General features: G+C 43.7%; 1 protein-coding gene and 1 pseudogene across 1 annotated transcript in view; both read right to left on the bottom strand.

Moving 5' to 3' along the window:
* Window positions 1-18,655, bottom strand: part of LOC126482030 (multiple PDZ domain protein) — a 1,476,438-nt gene that overhangs the window by 453,533 nt on the left and 1,004,250 nt on the right. The gene's annotated exons all lie outside the window — the stretch shown is intronic.
* On the bottom strand, window positions 4,483-4,599 carry LOC126482680 (5S ribosomal RNA; annotated as a pseudogene).

The following is an 18,655-nucleotide window of genomic DNA, read 5'->3' as shown; positions in this document are numbered from 1 at the left end:
GAAATTCAGTGCTGTACACGAATGTTCAATATTAGATCGGTGCTTCGACAATGTAATGAGGAAGTACTGAATCGAATTGTTGGTAAGGCGGGTGCCAGGTTGAGATTCATGGGGAGAGTGCTTAGAAAATGTAGTCTATCAACAAAGGAGGTGGCTTACAAAACACTCGTTCGGCCTATACTTGAGTATTGCTCATCAGTGTGGGATTCGTACCAGGTCGGGTTGACAGAGGAGATAGAGAAGATCCAAAGAAGAGGGGCGCGTTTCGACACAGGGTTATTTGGTAACCGTGATACCGTTACGGAGATGTTTAGCAACTCAAGTGGCAGACTCTGCAAGAGAGGCGCTCTGCATCGCGGTGTAGCTTCCTGTCCAGGTTTAGAGAGTGGGCGTTTCTGGATGAGGTATCGAATATATTGTTTCCCCCTACTTATACCTCCCGAGGAGATCACGAATGTAAAATTAGAGAGATTCGAGCGCGCACGGAGGCTTTCAGACAGTCGTTCTTCCCGCGAACCATACGCGAGTGGAACAGGAAAGGGAGGTAATGACAGTTGCACGTAAAGTGCTCTCCGCCACACACCGTTGTGGGGCTTGCGGAGTATAAATGTGGATGTAGATGTAGATTGGGGAAGAATGAGATTTAGGACAAAACCTGATTTAAAAAGAAGGGACTGGTCGATAGGACATATTCTGAGGGCTCCAGGAATTTGGAAGTTGGTAATGGAGATACGTTTGTATGTGGAAGGGGAGCGTAAATATTGTAGAGAGGAACCAAGAATTGAGTACAACGAGCAAGTTGACATGGACGAGTTTGGAATAGTCACGCAGAGATGAAAAGGCTCGTACAAGATAGCCTATGGAGGAGAGATGCATCAATCTAGTCTTCGGACTGAAGAACACAACAAACACCACGCACGCTAAGGCTGGGCATGACTGACAGAATAGTGAAAGGGACCGAACAGTCAGATATAAAACAAAAACTACATGAATTTAACATGTAGGATGGTGATTAACAAAACCACCCGAAATTTTGAATGCTTTGGCATTCATCATTGTATCATTAGCACTACAATATTAACACGTTAAGTACGATCTATGTCCAGTGGCAGTGTCTTTTTTTTTTACATTAGGGACGTGTGCAGTATAAGTCTGGTAGCAGTGGGTAAACGTTTCGGTCTTATGTATTCTACTGCATAATTTATTTACGCGAAAAGATACTAGACTTATACGGTCAATAAAAAGATAGTGCTGCGGACGAGTAGGCCATAAAGCGGGCCCGTCGGGTTACGTCACAGGCGGCGGCAGCGCGCCGCTTTGGGCAGGCGTCGGTCGTCCGCGTTGCAAGAAGTGGGACGCGTTAAATAATAGACTCCTCCCTCCAGCAAGCACTACACTCGAGTAGCCGACAGCAAATGCGGAAACAAAATAAACACACGGAGACAGGCAATTACGAGGCTAGAGGCTCACCGAAAGCCATTTTCATTTCTGGATGAGTATATCAGCGTGTTTAAAACCACAGCCGCATTCATTCAATGTTCATAGGAGAGAAGGTAGACATGCTGCAATAGGTAGATGATGTTGCTGCGATCTAAGAGACGAAAGAAGACCGAGAGAAGGTGCTCACCACACTGGAAAGGATTTTCTGTGACAAGTATGCCATGAGAATAAACAAGAGAATGGCTAATGAGATAATATGCAGTGCTGAAGAAGAATATCAAAAGAAGAAGAATTGAAAGAGAGGTATTAGAAGTGATAGAGGAATTTATCTATTTGAGAAATTGGATCACAAAGAATATTAGAATCCGGAAGGACACTGAGAGCAGAATACCGCACGCCGAAGTTGCACTTATTTGCCAAAGAACTTACTCACTAGCAAGGCCGTTAGCCTGAAAAGAAGGAAAAGGATCATGAAAGCATCTGTCTTGAGAACGGTCCTATATGGGTGTGAAACTTGGAGAATAAGAAAAGAAAAGAGGACTAATAGCTCCGGATATTTGGCGCTACAGAAGAATGTTTAATATCGAATGGAGAGATGATTACCAAGAGGTAACGAGAAGAATAATGGAAATTATATCTCTCTGAAGGCACATCCAAACAATAAGATACAAACTCGTAGGACGTATTTTAAGACAGTATAAGTTCACTAAATCAATAACAAAAGGAACTGTTGACGGAAGGAATCATCGGGGACGGCCAAGGGCTTGATACATGCAGCAGATTTTGAGTGATGGAGGGTGTGCTACGTATGTGGAAAGAAGAGGAAGGCAGACAGAAGTCTGTAATAGAATTCTGCTGCAAATCTATCTCTGCGTTGAACACCAAAGGAAAAGAAGAAGAAGAAGAAGAAGAAGAAGAAGAAAACAGGGGGAAAGACATTCTTGTTGCTTGCGCATCAAGATTTCGAAAGTATGCAACGTCTTCTTCGTCAGCAGCTGATGATTTTTTGGTAGGGATTTAATTATTTATTTATTTATTTCAGTATGAACTGACCCGTCATCGCCGGCCGCGGTGGTCTAGCGGTTCTAGGCGCTCAGTCCGGAACCGCGCGACCGCTACGGTCGCAGGTTCGAATCCTGCTTCGGGCATGGATGTGTGTGATGTCCTTAGGTTAGTTAGGTTTAAGTAGTTCTAAGTTCTAGGGGACTGATGACCACAGATGTTAAATCCCATAGTGCTCAGAGCCATTTGAACCATTTTTTTTGACCCGTCATCTGCAATCTAACGTAAACGGTATGCAGCACCAACAACTGTAAACCAATCTTTTATGTAAGCAATACAAAAGAGCTGAAGAATACAGCAAAAATAACTACAAACTAAAATCTAAAGATTTTAAAGTAAAAATAAAAAAAGGACTACGCCCATACTCTGACTTCCGGGACATCCCGCCTGTGTACGGTACAGTTACAATGGTATCTGCGTCACAGTGGTCGTCTTGGCAGAAAAAAATTCTGACACCTGTAGAGCAGTCGGAGTTTTGAGAAAAACTGCAACATGTCCACGCCATTCTCGGACATTTTCATCGGAAGAACTTTTGAAGTAAATACCTCATATGGACATCGTGCCAGAACATTTACGAAACCTCCGCATTTGCACCGTTGCCAACACTGCAGATGCTATTGCACTCACATTCATCTTCAGCAACGTAGCTCTCGTCTTCTTCATTATCTCCATCTCTGATGTCATATTTAAGTAGAAGGCGAGGTACATAAGGTCTACAAAATATATAAATTTAATGGTGTCCTTTATATTTGCTGAGGCTCTCTGTTGCTGCTTCTGCCTGCCGCATATGCAGTTCAGGAGCTTGTTACAGCGTCTTCCTTCGTCCTTCATTTGCAATCTACCAATCATTCTTAACTTGGTAACATAAGCGCTAAGTGTCTCTCTTGGAATGGGTAAAGGCAGATTATAATGTCCATTAAAAAACTGTGAGCCATACCCTTAATGGGCTACAATTCTCTTTCGCTGCAAAAACCATGAATACCGATTACAATTTAGCCTACGACTTGAAATAACAAATATATAAAGCACTGCTGGGTTTTTATTCACTTTCATTGTCTTCAGTATTACTCGAAATGTGAAACTCTAAACCACGGTCCGCCAAGTTCAAAACGCGACGGAAACCGCCAGTTCTATCACGGAGCACAGAGAGGTCAATTCTTACACCCAAACCTCCAGATGTCAGACATTCAGATCGGTACCAAACGTTGTATATCGACAGAGTATGGCTGTCGTCCAGTACAACGTGCGTAAACGGTAGTTAAAAGTAACAATAGTAGTACGGAGCACAGGAAAAGCTTATCTGTGAGTGATGGTTTTATAAATCTAGAGTAGGTGCGTTGGTAGAGCGTGAAGTTGTACCAAAGACGCCGCGTTCAAACCCCATCATTAATTTAACTGTTTACGCGTGAAACTGTTATAGGGAACAACATTTTTCTGACATGTAAAATGACTTTTTGGAGTTCGCAGCAATGTTCTTTTGACAGTCTACTTTCACTTCGTTAGTTGAATGTAGCAAACCTATAGAGAACATTGTAGAGATAGATGTGGTTCTCCAATTATTTTCGAATGACGCTACGTTCAATAAAGTTCAGGAGCTGCAGCCCCAGCAAAAACACGTTAGCATCGATATCAATGTCATTACAAAGGGAACGATTAAGGTCAGGGAGAACATTCGTCATGAAGCAGCTAGTGCATTTTTGGTTTCACAGAATAAACATAAACATGGGAACGGTAGAATAAATGAATAATAGAATCACACTTGCGGAAGTATTAATAAAGCACTCCGTCTTCAGGCCACATGTGGCCCATCATGACCATCCGACTGCTGTATCATCCTCAGATGAGGATGCGGATAGGAGGGGCGTGTGGTCAGCACACCGCTCTCCCGGTCGTTATGATGGTTTTCTTCGACCGGAGCCGCTTCTATTCGGTCGAGTAGCTCCTCCGTTGGCATCACGAGGCTGAGTGCACCCAGAAAAATGGCAACAGCGCATGGCGGCCGGATGGTTACCCATCCAAGTGCCGACCACGCCCGACAGCGCTTAACTTCGGTGATCTGACGGGAACCGGTGTATCCACTGCGGCAAGGCCGTTGCCCTGGAAGTATTAATAGTCTGATATAAATCTTTCACGCATAATACAGTAAAAAAAATGTCATCACTGGGGTTTGAACTCAGGATCCATTTGCTCCATAGTTCTGGTGTAACTTTTAATTAAGGTTTTCGGCCATTCTGCTGGACTACAGCACGCAGTACGAACTAAATCGGAGTTCTAATTGATACTCTATCGACATACAAAATTTGGTACCGATTTGAGTGCCTAGCACCTGGAGGTTTGCGTGTTAGAAGCACTAACGTCTGTCAATAGATGGCGGAGAAAGACATGCTCCAGGATATGATCCGGTTTTCCCTGACAGAGATCTGTCAGCAAAGCTTAAGTCAAAAATGACAAAACATGGAGTACTCTTTTACTCATACGTTCATATAATCTCACCAACAGTCTAACCTATCTCAAAACCAGGCAAGTACTATCAGAAACAAATCTGGAAAAAGAAAACTGCTTAGGATTTATCAAATGGTTCAAATGGCTCTGAGTACTACGGGACTTAACATCTGAGGTCATCAGTCCCCTAGAACTCAGAACTACTTAAACCTAACTAACCAGCCGGCCGGGATGGCCGAGCGGTTCTAGGCGTTACAGTCTGGAACCGCGCGACCGCTACGGTCGTAGGTTCTAATCCTGCCTCGGGCATGGATGTTTGTGATATCCTTAGGTTAGTTAGGTTTAAGTAGTTCTAAGTTCTAGGGGACTGATGACCTCAGAAGTTAAGTCCCATAGTGCTCAGAGCCATTTGAACCATTTTTGAACCTAACTAGCCTAAGGACATCACACACATCCATGCCCGTGACAGGATTCAAACCTGCGACCGTAGCAGCAGCGCGGTTCCGGACTGAAGCGCCTAGAACCGCTCGGCCACAGCGGCCGGATAGGATTTATCATTCCGATGGATGAGGAAGAACTAAGTTTTCTTTTCGGGAGAGATAAGCTAAGTTACGGTTTGTTGTTTCACTCTGTCACCCTTCTCATTCCTTAGTGGCCGTTACGAGAAAAGATACAATATTGAAGTGATCAATATCCAGAGTCTCACACATCACGCACGGATCGAAAAAACACAAAGGCAGGCTATGAGCAAGAGTAATTGGACTACATTCAAAGAAATCGTCTCCTGCACTCGCACATGAATCTGAAACACTGTTTTCATTTATTAACAAACCTGATAATACATTACATATTTCGAGAAAATCATCGACTTTACTCTCTTGCACGGATAAATAGATACTCAAACACCCACCAGGCCTTCGTATTTTGGTCTAGAACGTATTGTGACAGAAATAAATTAAAAATAGCTCCAGTATCGGTTCCCACTGATTCCTACCATGGTTCTCGGGAGATTTAAATCAGCTAAATAGAACTGGACCTTACAAAGACTCGGATCTCGAACAACCCGATCTAGCCTTCGGGAAAGAGAATGAAAGGTATTTAAAAAATATTAAAACAAAACGCCATATGACAGCACAGGCACTTAACTACATTATCTGTTAGGTTTAATATTCCGGAACCCTCGAGGTTGCAGGGAGTAATTTACCTAACTATCGATCATAATGTCCGTCGTTTGGTCTTTGCATTGTTCAGGTATTTGTCTCAAACTTCGTATATAATAAAACCCGGTGTCGGTGCCTTCTACGTTAACGCGGCAACGAGGAAATGGGCAGAACGAAATATCCACGATACACAGAAGGGTAGGATATACGTATCTTACAGGATACGGGAAACCACATTCGTGTTTCAGCCAATAGCGATGTGCTTCAAGCGAGAGACAGGTGCGGAGGAAATTACGTGCCAGAAGCAGCCGGCAGAAGACAAACGCTAAGAAAGAGGAAACTAGATTGCTGGTCTCCGCTGTGTCACTGGCAGAACAACCTTCAGGGCAAGGGGGCCAGTTATCTGCAGTAAGCGGAGACGTTCAAGTTCGAGATTGAATCGCGAACTGTTAACATTTATTTGAGTTCTCACTTAACACATTAATTCTAGTGATATGAATCACTGTCGTGCAATCTTCTTTCGGAGAGCATACTGACTCTCACGGAATTTCCAGTTAATATTTGATCCACCAGTGATACGAAATGTATATTTTTTGTCTTAAATCTACAATTCTTTCCATCGTAAATACGGCCACTTTTGATGTCACATGCACGCAGGGGGCACCTAAATGTTAGTGGACACAGATTAATTTGAGACGTGTTTAGTGTAGTTCTAAATCTGGTGAGAGGAAGCACTTTTGAACATCCAAGGAACAGTAAATTGTTAAAGCGCATGCGGATTTAGTTTTGTTGTATAAGTTCCGTGTTTGCTATAATGATACACAGACCGAAATATGAGAAAATCCTAAACCGATTTATGTCAAAAACAAAAGGCATACATCAACTAAATGACTAACAGAAACTGTTGATGTATTCTTCAGCCCGGAGACAAGGCCTGATCAGCTCTAGAAGCTAGTCTGTCTCGTGAGTCTTTTCAAATCTGCATAGCTGTTGTACCCTACATAAAAAAAAAAAAAAAATGGTTCAAATGGCTCTGAGCACTACGGGACTTAACATCTGAGGTCATCAGTCCCCTAGAACTTAGAACTACTTAAACCTAACTAACCTAAGCACATCACACACATCCATGCCCGATGCAGGATTCGAACCTGAGACCGTAGCAGTCTCGCAGTTCCTGACTGAAGCGCCTAGAACCGCACGTCCACCACGGCCGGCTGCACCCCACATCGATCAGAATCTACCTAATATAAGAATTTCTTTTGTAGACTTCTGAAAATGCTGCAACAAATTGGCTATGGTACAAAAGAAAAACGAAATTCAGAAAAGCAAGTAACAGCTGTTCTTGAAACACGCTGGCGCCGTGCACACTTCTACGATGTCTGCGGCATGATGCCGCGCGATCCCAGTCAGTTTGATCGTAGACACCCGCTTTTAGAGTGAAATCGGTTTTATCTTGACGATGAACGCGCCTTGATTAAAAAAAAAAAAAAAAAAAACTATCACCCGAAGATGCATCTCTACTGTTGCGAAATCGTTAGAGGCTTTTTAATAGAAGTATTTTAACAGCTAATGTGGAAGGTTTTATTCACCATGTGGAATTTTGGCTGCGGTTGCCCGACCTCCGAAATAATATGTTAAAAATGTGTGTTGGACTGGGATTGGAAACCGTAACCTTGGCTTATACGGGGAATACTCCTAGATACTGAGCTATCCAGCTACCCACGGTCCGCCCTCTGCTTTACTTCCACCAGTACTTCTCTCCTACTTTCCAACGTAAAGCTGTGAGGGCAGAATGGGAGTAGTGCAGGACAGCTCCGTCGCTAGGAGAATTGACAGTGTAAGGCAAGGTTACGGGTTCCGATCCCAGTCCAATGCACAGTTTTAAATTGCCAAAAATTTCATAACAGCGCACACTCCATGCAGAGGAAAAGTTCGTTCTGGAAGTGTTCCTACATAAGTTCACAAACAGGACCCTGAGATTTTGATTACCACAGATTCGAGGTAATCAGAGCCAAATGGTTCAAATGGCTCTGAGCACTATGGGACTTAACATCTATGGTTATCAATCCCCTAGAACTTAGAACTACTTAAACCTAACTAACCTAAGGACAACACACAACACCCAGTCATAACGAGGCAGAGAAAATCTGTAACCCCGCCGGGAATCGAACCCGGGAACCCGGGCGCGGGAAGCGACAACGCTACCGCACGACCACGAGCTGTGGACAATCAGAGCCATCAGCTTTCGAATCGGAGTGTTCTAACACGCTCGTTTTTATGTACAAAAGTTACACAGCTTGGAGTAGCGGTACCGTTACAAATTTTGCAACCGCACCACCATTCAGTTATCTTATCGGCATGTAATTGTAGGAGGTAGAACATATCTTCCAATACGAAGCTGGCTTGGTCATCGTGAAAGGCTAGTAAGGCATATAAATCAACTGAGAGATTATCCATCGCAGCATGATTTTCTATCTACTATGTGGTCTGCAATTTCTTGATACGTCTTCCTGATATCTTGCTCCGTCTGCGTTCCTTATCCACATATATGTCCACATGACTGCAGTTCACACTTAAGTGCCTGGCAGAGGGTTCATCGAATCACTTTCAGACTATTTCTCTTCATCATCCTTTTGCTGCATTTCTTCGTATAGTTTTCTGCTAGGTGAATACATTAGCGTACTAAGCTACTCCTTTCACGCGAACAATCCAACTTGCTGCGCGCAGTTGTACTAATATCTCAAATGGACTACTTCGGAGAAATACATTGGATAACAAGAATCGGTCCTCATTAGCGCCTCGATATATCTCTGAATACCTAATTGAAACCGTTTTCTTCGAACGCAGGTGAACGATCCATACGCAATACTTCCTCAACTTCGTCCATCTGTTTCTGAGCTAATGATATAATCTTAATTAATAATTTTCCGTCTTGATCGAACTTAGCGCTGTCCGTTTAGGCTTCCTGCCATCTTTAGACATGTTAAAAGAAAACGGGAAAGTGATAATACAACGCAACAGGTGCAATATGGCTGAAAGCCGAGTCTACGAAAAATATCTGGCAGTACGTAATAATAATAATAATGACGACCATCAAGAGTATTCTGATACGAGTATCATCGTCAAATACTTTCTCCATGCAGATACATGCACAAGTGCTAGCGATAGTCTGAGGCCATCCTATGCTGATACGAACATGAGTTTTGGCCGGTAGCGGGCGCTAGTGATGAAGTAACAGGTTTCTAGCATCGCAGATTCGATAGTTTGTAATAAAATATTCAGAGAGAGAGAGAGAGAGAGAGTCGAACAGTAAACTATAGGATATAATGCAATACGAAGCAGCAATTCCCCTACTTAAAATCAGAATCAAATTTGTAAAAGTAGCTCGCAAGACATTAACCTCTTTATATCAATAAATAAATAAAACAGAACGCTGCGTCAAAAATGATAACTGACACAGTAACTGTTAATTAAAAATTCTCGATGGTCGGTAGCGCATTCAGAGGACAGTTCAGACGCCCTCTCAGTGGAATGTTTATCCGTGGGGGAGTTTGTGTGGGGAGACTGCCTCTTGATGCCGCTGGTGGCCCCACGTCTACGTAATGCGGCGCGCGACAATCTTCATACTAATAAGCTACTGAATTCATTGAAAGGGCATTAACGTCAAGCTCGTTCTGTTCTTTAAGCAATAACTGCGGTTATCGTTTTCTACATACCTCCACTCCAGTAGCTTTAATAACTGTCGTTTCGACACGTAATTATTCTACCTATTTTTTATGCAGATTTCGCCTTCAGCCATAAAGTACCTACACTATGTGAACAAAAGTATCCGGACACCACCAATACCATATGTTTTTCATATCAGATGCATTGTGCTGCCACCCACAGCGACCTCAGTAGTCATTAGACGTCGTGAGAGAGTAGAATGAGGCGCTCCGCAGAACTCAAGGACTTCGAACGTGGTCAGGTGATTTGGTGTCACTTGTGTCATACGTCGGTACGCGAGATTTCCACACTCCTAAATATCCCTAGGTCCACTATTTCCGAAGTCGTAGTGAAATGGAAAGGTGAAGGGACACGTACAGCACAAAAGCGTACAGGCCGACCTCGTCTTCTGTTGACTGACAGAGACCGCCGACAATTCGAGAGGGTCGTAATGTGTAATAGGCAGACATCTGTCCATACAGGAATTCCAAACTGCATCAGGATCCACTGCAAGTACTATGACAGTTACGCGAGAGATAAGAAAACTTGGATTTCATGGTCGAGCGGCTGCTCCTAAGCCACACATCAGTCCGGTAAATGCCAAACGACGCCTCGCTTGGTGTAAGGAGCGTAAACATTGGACGACTGAAGAGTGGAAAAATGTTGTGAGGAGTGACGAATCATGGTACACAATGTGGCGATCCGATGGCAAGATTTGGGTATGGTGAATGCCCAGTAAACGTCATCTGCCAGCGTGTGTAGAGCCAGCAGTAAAATTCGGAGGCGGTGGTCTTATCGTGTGGTCGTGTTTTTCATGGAGGGGGCTTGCACCCCTAGTTGTTTTGCGTGGTACTATCACAGCACAGGCCTACATTGATGTTTTAAGCACCTTCTTGCTTCCCACTGTTGAAGAGCACTTCGGGGATGGCGATTGTATCTTTCAACACGATCGAGCACCTGTTGATAATGCACGACAATAACATCCCTGTAATGGACTGGCCTACACAGAGTCCTGACCTGAATCTTATGGAACGCCTTTGGGGTGTTTTGGAACGCCGACTTGGTGCCAGGCCTCACCGACCGACGTCGATAGCTCTCCTCAGTGCAGCACTCCGTGAAGAATGGGCTGCAATTCCCCAAGAAACCTTCCAGCACCTGATAGAACGTATGCCTGCGAGAGTGGAAGCTGTCATCAAGGCTAAGGGTGGCCCAACACCATATTGAATTCCAGCATTACCGATGGAGGCCGCCACGAACTCGTAAGTCGTTTTCAGCCTGGTGTCCAGATACTTTCGATGACATAGTGTGTTAAACTGTCCAGTCATATTAATATGACCACCAGTGAAAAGTCTGAATAAGCAACTTTTGTAGCGCAGACCCCTGTGAGACGTGCAGGAAGGGAGTCAGTGAGGGTACCGACTGGGATGTGGAGCCATGCCGACTCCAGTGCCGTGCTCAGCTGCGCAAGATTTCTCAGATGGATCCATGCCGCTAAACGCCCTCTCGAGGCGGTCCCGCAGATTCTCGATTGGGTTTAAATCCGGGGAGTTTGGTGGCCAGGGGAGTACGATAAACTTATCCTAGCGCTGTTCGAACCACCCACGTACACTGCAAGCTGTGTTTCATGTTGCATTGTGCTGCTGGTGGATGCCATCGTCCCCAGGAAAAACAAACTACATGCACGGGTGGGCATGATACCCAAGGAAAGATGCACACATGTGTTGATATATTGTACCTTCCAGAATGACCGGATCACGCAGGTAATGCCACAAAAATATTTTCCAGACCGTAACGCTCCCTTCTCAGGGGTAGGCCCTTTGCTTTCAGACGTTTCAATGGCCATCGGTCTGATGGAGCATAAAACGTGTTTCATCTGTAAAGGCCACATGTCGCAACTCAATAAACGTCCAGTTGCGGTATTGGCGTCCAAATTTCAGCATTCGACGCGGATGAACCACAGTCAGTATTGGTGCACGAACCATGCGCCAGCTGTGGAGGCCCATACGCAACAACGTTCGCTAAACGTCGTTGGTAGCCCCTTGGTTCATCCGGGCGGTCCGTTGCCCAACAGGTGCACGTCCATTCGCGCGTACACATCTCCGCAGCCGTCGTTCGACCCTGTCATCCATGATCGTGGTGCAACACAGTTGCCTCGGCCCCGGTTTTGGATAGTGTTATTTTGCCACGCACGGTATACTATACTTACTGTAGCGTGCGAACATTTACAAACTTTGCCGTTTCGGAAATGCTTCCACCCTTCGCCGGTAAAGCAATGATCGTATGACTCTTGACGTTTTCCCGACGTTCTGAATATTCAATGAAGTTTCGGGATTGCAGGCGGATCATGTTGACTCGCAATATTTCGGCTGGCAACCTTCTAGCCATCTTCAGATTAGTGTCCGCCACTGGAAACTGCTAGCTCACGGTTTGCTTTACAGCAAAAATTGGCACGGAAATGTATGCGTATTGGCGGCCGTCACAGGAGCGTCCTCTATCGAAATCCGCCCGCTTTCGATAGAGGACGCTCCTGTGACGGCCGCCAATGCGCAAGCGTTTCCGCGCCAATTTCTGCTATAAAGCAAACCGTGAACTAGCAGCCTCCAGTGGCGGACACTCATCTGAAGATCCTGGAAGGTTGCCAGTCGAAACATTGCGAGTCAACATGATCTGGCTGCAATCCCTAAGCCTCATACAGCAATTATCATGCCCTTTTCGACGTAAGATAAATTGCTCCGCCTTCACCTTACGACGACGACTGCAGTGTTTTTCGCGTCCTCACTGTTAGCGCTGCCACTTGCCGTTTGTCAGTGGTTACTGCACGTCGACGTGGAACATAGCGGCAGGAACCCTAAGCCGGTAATCTCGTTAATGACATAAGAAAGTGTTAAATATGCTATCTGACTCGTATGTGGACCATATGTCGTCAAGTATCTTATCCCTACTAAAAATTGGAGACTTAAGTGTCATGAGAACTATGCTAGTAATGCCTTGTGTGACTGAGGATTACAGCCTGTGTTGGGAACAGCGGAATCCTGCTACCAACAAGCTGGCCACTTCTGTAGGTCGGACTCTCTACAGCATGCTAAACATTTACATATAGAAAGGCTGATTTACTTGTCCTTCTGAGATTCAGATGAACGTCAACAATATGTTACATGCATCTAATTAGTTAATTTCTATTTGCGGGATGTTTTGAGGGTATTATAGAATGCAGTTCATGGTTATCAGTGCCTGTATGGTGCAGACTCTGAAGTGCTGCGACAGTGCGATGACAGATGTCGCCGGCTTTGCAACGTCTATTTTAATTTTTTACTTCAAGTTTCTGCTACCAGTCACTTTTTATTTTATGCTTAGTCTAAGCATAAAGGCAAAGGTCCCGAGTTCGAGTCTCGGTCCGGCACACAGTTTTAATCTGCCAGGAAGTTTCATATCAGTGCACACTCCGCTGCAGAGTGAAAATCTCATTCTGGAAACATCCCCCAGGCTGTGGCTAAGCCATGTCTCCGAAATACCCTTTCTGTCAGGACTGCTAGTTCTGCAAGGTTCGTAGGAGAGCTTCTGTTAAGTTTGGAAGGTAGGAGACGAGGTACTGGCAGAAGTTAAGCTGTGAGTACCGGGCGTGAGTCGTGCTTGGGTAGTTCAGTTGGTAGAGCACTTGCCCGCGAAAGGCAAAGGTCCCGAGTTCGAGTCTCGGTCCGGCACACAGTTTTAATCTGCCAGGAAGTTTCATGACATTACGCTGTTGCACGTCATATTATGTCAATCAACAGCTCCGCCATTACACCAGTGCTGCAAGTGAAGCAGCAAGATGATGAAATTGTAAGTGATCAACTGACATACAAAAGCCTTTCACACTATTTTCGTAACACATAACTGTTGCAAATCTATCTGAATCCTATACAGGCTGTGATATACATAGTCAACCACAAAGAAGAAAACCAGCAGAAGACATCGCTGATTTCGATTTCTAGCCGCACACTGCCCCCCTCCTTTCCCCCAAATGCCACAACAGCAGCTACAGTAAAAAACAATGGACAAAGTGTTCTAGATTAATCTAGTTTAAGACTGTTTATTTTGAAGCAACATTTCTCTATGTATGTATGTATGTATGTACAAACGCATGAAGACGAACAGGACATGTTCGAAACGCGTTGCATTATGTTAGATTAAGCATAAAATAAAAAATGACTGGTAGCAGAAACTTGAAATAAATAATTATCCCACACAGTCACGGTTCACAAACATAGTCATTATGGCTGAAAATAATTACGTCTATTTTAAATTGTCATTTTTATTAACACGAGAGTCACACATATTATGTGCCCCAGTGAAGGATGATTGTGAATATGAGCGAGTACCACGAAACTCAGTTATTTATGGTGATGCCTACATTATTGTGTGGGGCCTGCCGTATGAAGACAGCCATAAATCCTTCATCACAAATCCTTCAAGAATGCCGTGATAGAATGTTTGTCTACCAACATTCCACCGCAGCCCCTGCCAAATCTCCGGACCTTCCGAGCACCAAGAACAGTTGAAAATCCTGTTACATCCCTTTTCCCCATCAACTGCTTTTAATATGAACACTTATCAAAAATCCAGACAATTAATGCCCATTCTGCTGTTCTGTTGGCTACGTACCTCCTCTAGTGTCGTGTTGCTTGAAACAGTACTGGACATAACCCATATACACTGTATGAGAAAACGAGGAGCAGCTGAAGATATAGGACGCCTGGAAACAGTTGGAACATGCCTGAAGTGGCTTTCTGGACACCCTGCTGTACTCTAATAAACTGCGGGGACAGAAGAGCATCGCTGACAAGCGATGTCTTGAATATGAAACTGGTAGTCGAGTATCAAATACAAAGACAGCTGCGTGTCCACAATCGCAAGCTCTAAGGTGTACGACTCAGTAGATAGACCAACACTGTACCATTCAAGGTCACGTTCAGAGGAAAGCTTTGAAACCTTCCAGATAAAAACCGCGACCAGACAGAGAGATGGGCTCTCCACTCTTTGTCCCTGATACGGTGATCAGAAAATGTCAAGAAATGAAAGAAGTGGGTGGAATTCGACTGGAATGCAAAAACGAAGAAATACCGGTAGATTATCCGGCATCATATGATATTGTGACACTTCAGAATCACTTGAAGATGCGACTAAACAAATCACTCAACTACAGAGACAATCCGCAAAACCAGGTCTACAGATATCTATCGTGAAGATACAACATACGACGAACATCAAGAGAGCGCCTAGGTGGACGAAAATAGTAAAGGAAAAATTCAGAAGGTGTAGAGATATAAATATTTTGGAGAATGTATAGAAACTGGTCTGACAGAAAAAGAAGCGATGGGAACACGGATAAAGTAGATGAATTTAACATATAAACTAACTACGAGCATCTACAATAAGAAAAACTTTTCGATCAATGCAAAACTAGGGCATTACCAGACAGTGATCGGCCTAAAGCCTGATGCTCAGTGAAAAGTCTTAACCTCGTAAGAATAGGCTTACTTAAGAAGCTGTGCCCTGTGAAACGAAAATTGTCAGGAGGAAATTGGCACCTTGAAGAACAGGAGACAGCAATATATAAGAGCGAACGAAGAACTGTACAGCCAGATAAGAGAGAATGTCGGACACCAACGGGAAAAGAAGGACCAAGTTCTTCGGAAACATCCTTAGAGTGGACCGAGGGAGATTGGCACAGCAGATAATACGGTCTATTCTGGACAAGAGAACCGTATCACGCTGGCTCCAAGCGGTATAAAGGGATCTGGAAGAAATGGGAATGCAGGAAACAGATATTTACAGCAGGGTGACTTGATGATCAAAAATGAGACAGTCATAGGTTTCCAGGACGGAACGGGACCCATGGCAAAATCATCACGTACTAGCGCTTCGAGATGCTGAGCGACCGGAGGCTTACTGCTTAATATTGTCGCAGAAGAAGCTGAATACATCCGTGGTGTAGTGGTTATGATACTAAACTGTTGCATGGAGGATCGTGATTTCAAAACTCACCTGGACTGTACAATTTTAATTCCTATATTCGGTTCGAGTACATTCTAGAAGTATCCACAAAAGTCAAGAATCATTGCACTGGAATGTTCTGTAGCTGTATATATACTGTATGTGTTCTGGCCGCAGGCAGTTCTCTCCGCCCTCTTGTATGTGCAAGTGCTGAATAAACCTTCGTTAAGTGAAGTTACTGTGCGTCACTGATCTAATTACACCTTCTACTACGTGACAATAAGTATATGATTTCAGTAAACCTGACAATGATATGTGCGAGCACCTTGAATGGGAAGAATTCATCGTTTTCAAGAGGGCTAACGACTCCGAGTTCAATGACATTTTGTAATGTATGTATTGTACACACAACTACATTCAGGGGCCGACATGGAATAACTCATCTACGATTAATCTTCAGCCGAGCCTAGGTCTCCGAGACGTACGAGATAATTATTTCACTTCCTCGTTTCGTTGAAAATACTAATTAATAACAGATTTAGTTTTTTTATAGATGTTGCTCCCCTTTACCTTTATTTCTTTGTGTGATCTGTTCTGAAACCTATAAATTTGAGTGTTGTTGGTTTACTACACTAAATGCTTATTGAACAAGAAGTACACTACATAACTTGTGCTCCGTGTAGGGCCATCAGATCACATCACTACACCATACTAACAAAAGATTATATATGTTTTTGTGTTTCAAATGCTGTGAGGTGACAACATATTTGAAGATGCCCAACTGGCGTCAGCGTCAGCCTGTTGCTAGTCGTCACAGAGCGTACAGTTCCTTTTCCATGTTCATTGTGGGTGTGCGATTGTTCTTAGACTTTTGAATTTACATAGCTTCCCCTTACATTCTAGCATAGCAACGACTGGATCTAATACTATGGTTTTATGAAGATCCGCTCATTGCTATTGCTAGGCTGAGGTGTACAGAGAGGAATAAGAAATCCAGAATCACAAAAACGGCTATAACGTAAAAGAAGAAGGATTTAAGCTAGACAAGATTTAATCATTAAAGCTAAATAAAGCAAACAGCCCCAACTATTCTCCACTACAAGTTTCATAGCATATGCCAGCGTGGCTCCGCGATCACACGCAGCAGTCTGAGGATGTTACGACCCGACTGTGTAAACAGTTAGGATTGCTGTGCCTGTTCAAGTATTAAATTCCTATCTGACTCTTTGTAGCCTCTTATGTCTTCAGCAGTAGGAGCCGTTACGTTATTCTCATAAACGTGCCTTGGACCACAGCTTAATACACATAAAACAAAGTGCATCAGGGACACAACCTAACTGTCTTTTGCAGCCGTTCTGGAAGGACCACTCTGTGGAACATTTAACTGTCAGGTTCTGGCGTCTTGTAATCGCCAACTTTATCTTCCAGGTGACAGTGTTCAAGTAGATAAGAGACTTGGTTTTAACGAAAATCACCATCTTGTTGAAATTTAATAACGTCCAATATAGTTATTAAAGACTGACAAAAATCAGGGAAAAATACTTCTACGTCTGTGTATCATCATTATCCATTTATCATCTTTCGGTCGCCGTCGTATCACGCGTAATACCGATACGTAAATTTTCTGGTTTAGTTTTAAGGGTCGGGTGTTTCATTTTCTGTAATCCAAGTAGTTACAAATCTTTATCGTTTATTTCTATCCCTTAAAGGTGTAGCATCACAACGTTTCTGGTCAGAATTACTTTGGCTTTCAAGTTTACTAGGCTTCGCATCCGTCTTGCCAGTTCTCATCGGTGTGCCTGCGGCAGCATCCGCAGCACATGACATGATTCACTTGGCTGCCCCAAGAAACGGTGTCATCACAAGCAGGGTGCGGGTGGCTTCATCTGGGAGTTGGCGGTTCTGTGAGCGCGGAACGCAGGGTCTGCGAGCGGAGCAGTCGGGTCTCGCATCGCAAATATTTGCTGCCTTGTTGCGCACGAGCTACAAGCGCGTGTCTGCAAATATTGTAATTCTCGTAAATTTCGAAAGCTGGAGGAGCTGGCCAAGTTCACACGAACACACTCGTTGAGCTCCCTCGCTGCCGCGCTTCTCTCAAGTGCAGACACGAGCCAGAACTCTACTTGCTTCGGATGAGTTACTGCCGATCCACCAAGAAAAACTGGTTGTCTGGAGTTTATTCTGTTGCGCGGCACTGGGTGACAAATCAAGCGAAAAACGAACTTCAGTTCGGCACTGAAAGGTTATTTTTCTTTAATTAATTAATTAATTTATTTATTTAACACGTCTTCGGCATCTGTTAACCTTTTTGCCCGCTAAAAGAAAAAAAAACTCACACGGTTACAAAGTAAAGTGATCACTTACACGAGAGCACAGATGTTTAACAAAGGACCTTTTAAACGTACTGTTGACTGACGTGTATGTAAAATATTCGACAAATGGTTTGGCTGAGTTTGAAGGAAAAGATAGAACAACAAGATTAACGATTAAGTGTAGCGTTTTGGTACATAGATAAATACAGAAATATACGTTTAACGAAAGTATTTGACAAGATGTGTAAAATTTTGCAGGGTAATTTGACAAAGATAATTCTTCTGGCACCATAAATTTAAGAAATAATACTAAAAGAAATAGGAACAATAGTGATACAAATGTTCGATATCTACGCTGAAATACACATATCAAAAGAAGTTTTGCATCACCTCGGTTCCGAGAGTTCCGGAACCTGTACATAAAATTGGAATAGAGATCAACATAAACATCATTTCTGCCCTGTTTATTGCTCATGAAAACCACGCATTGCATGTTGTACCACCATACAGCGAGGCCTTCAGAGGTGGTGGTCCAGATTGCTGTACACACCGGTACCTATA

Source organism: Schistocerca serialis, chromosome 5, assembly GCF_023864345.2.
Source record: "Schistocerca serialis cubense isolate TAMUIC-IGC-003099 chromosome 5, iqSchSeri2.2, whole genome shotgun sequence".
NCBI lineage: Eukaryota > Metazoa > Arthropoda > Insecta > Orthoptera > Acrididae > Schistocerca > Schistocerca serialis.
Note: the sequence above shows the minus strand (reverse complement) of the source record. Positions and strands in the feature narration are given on the sequence as shown.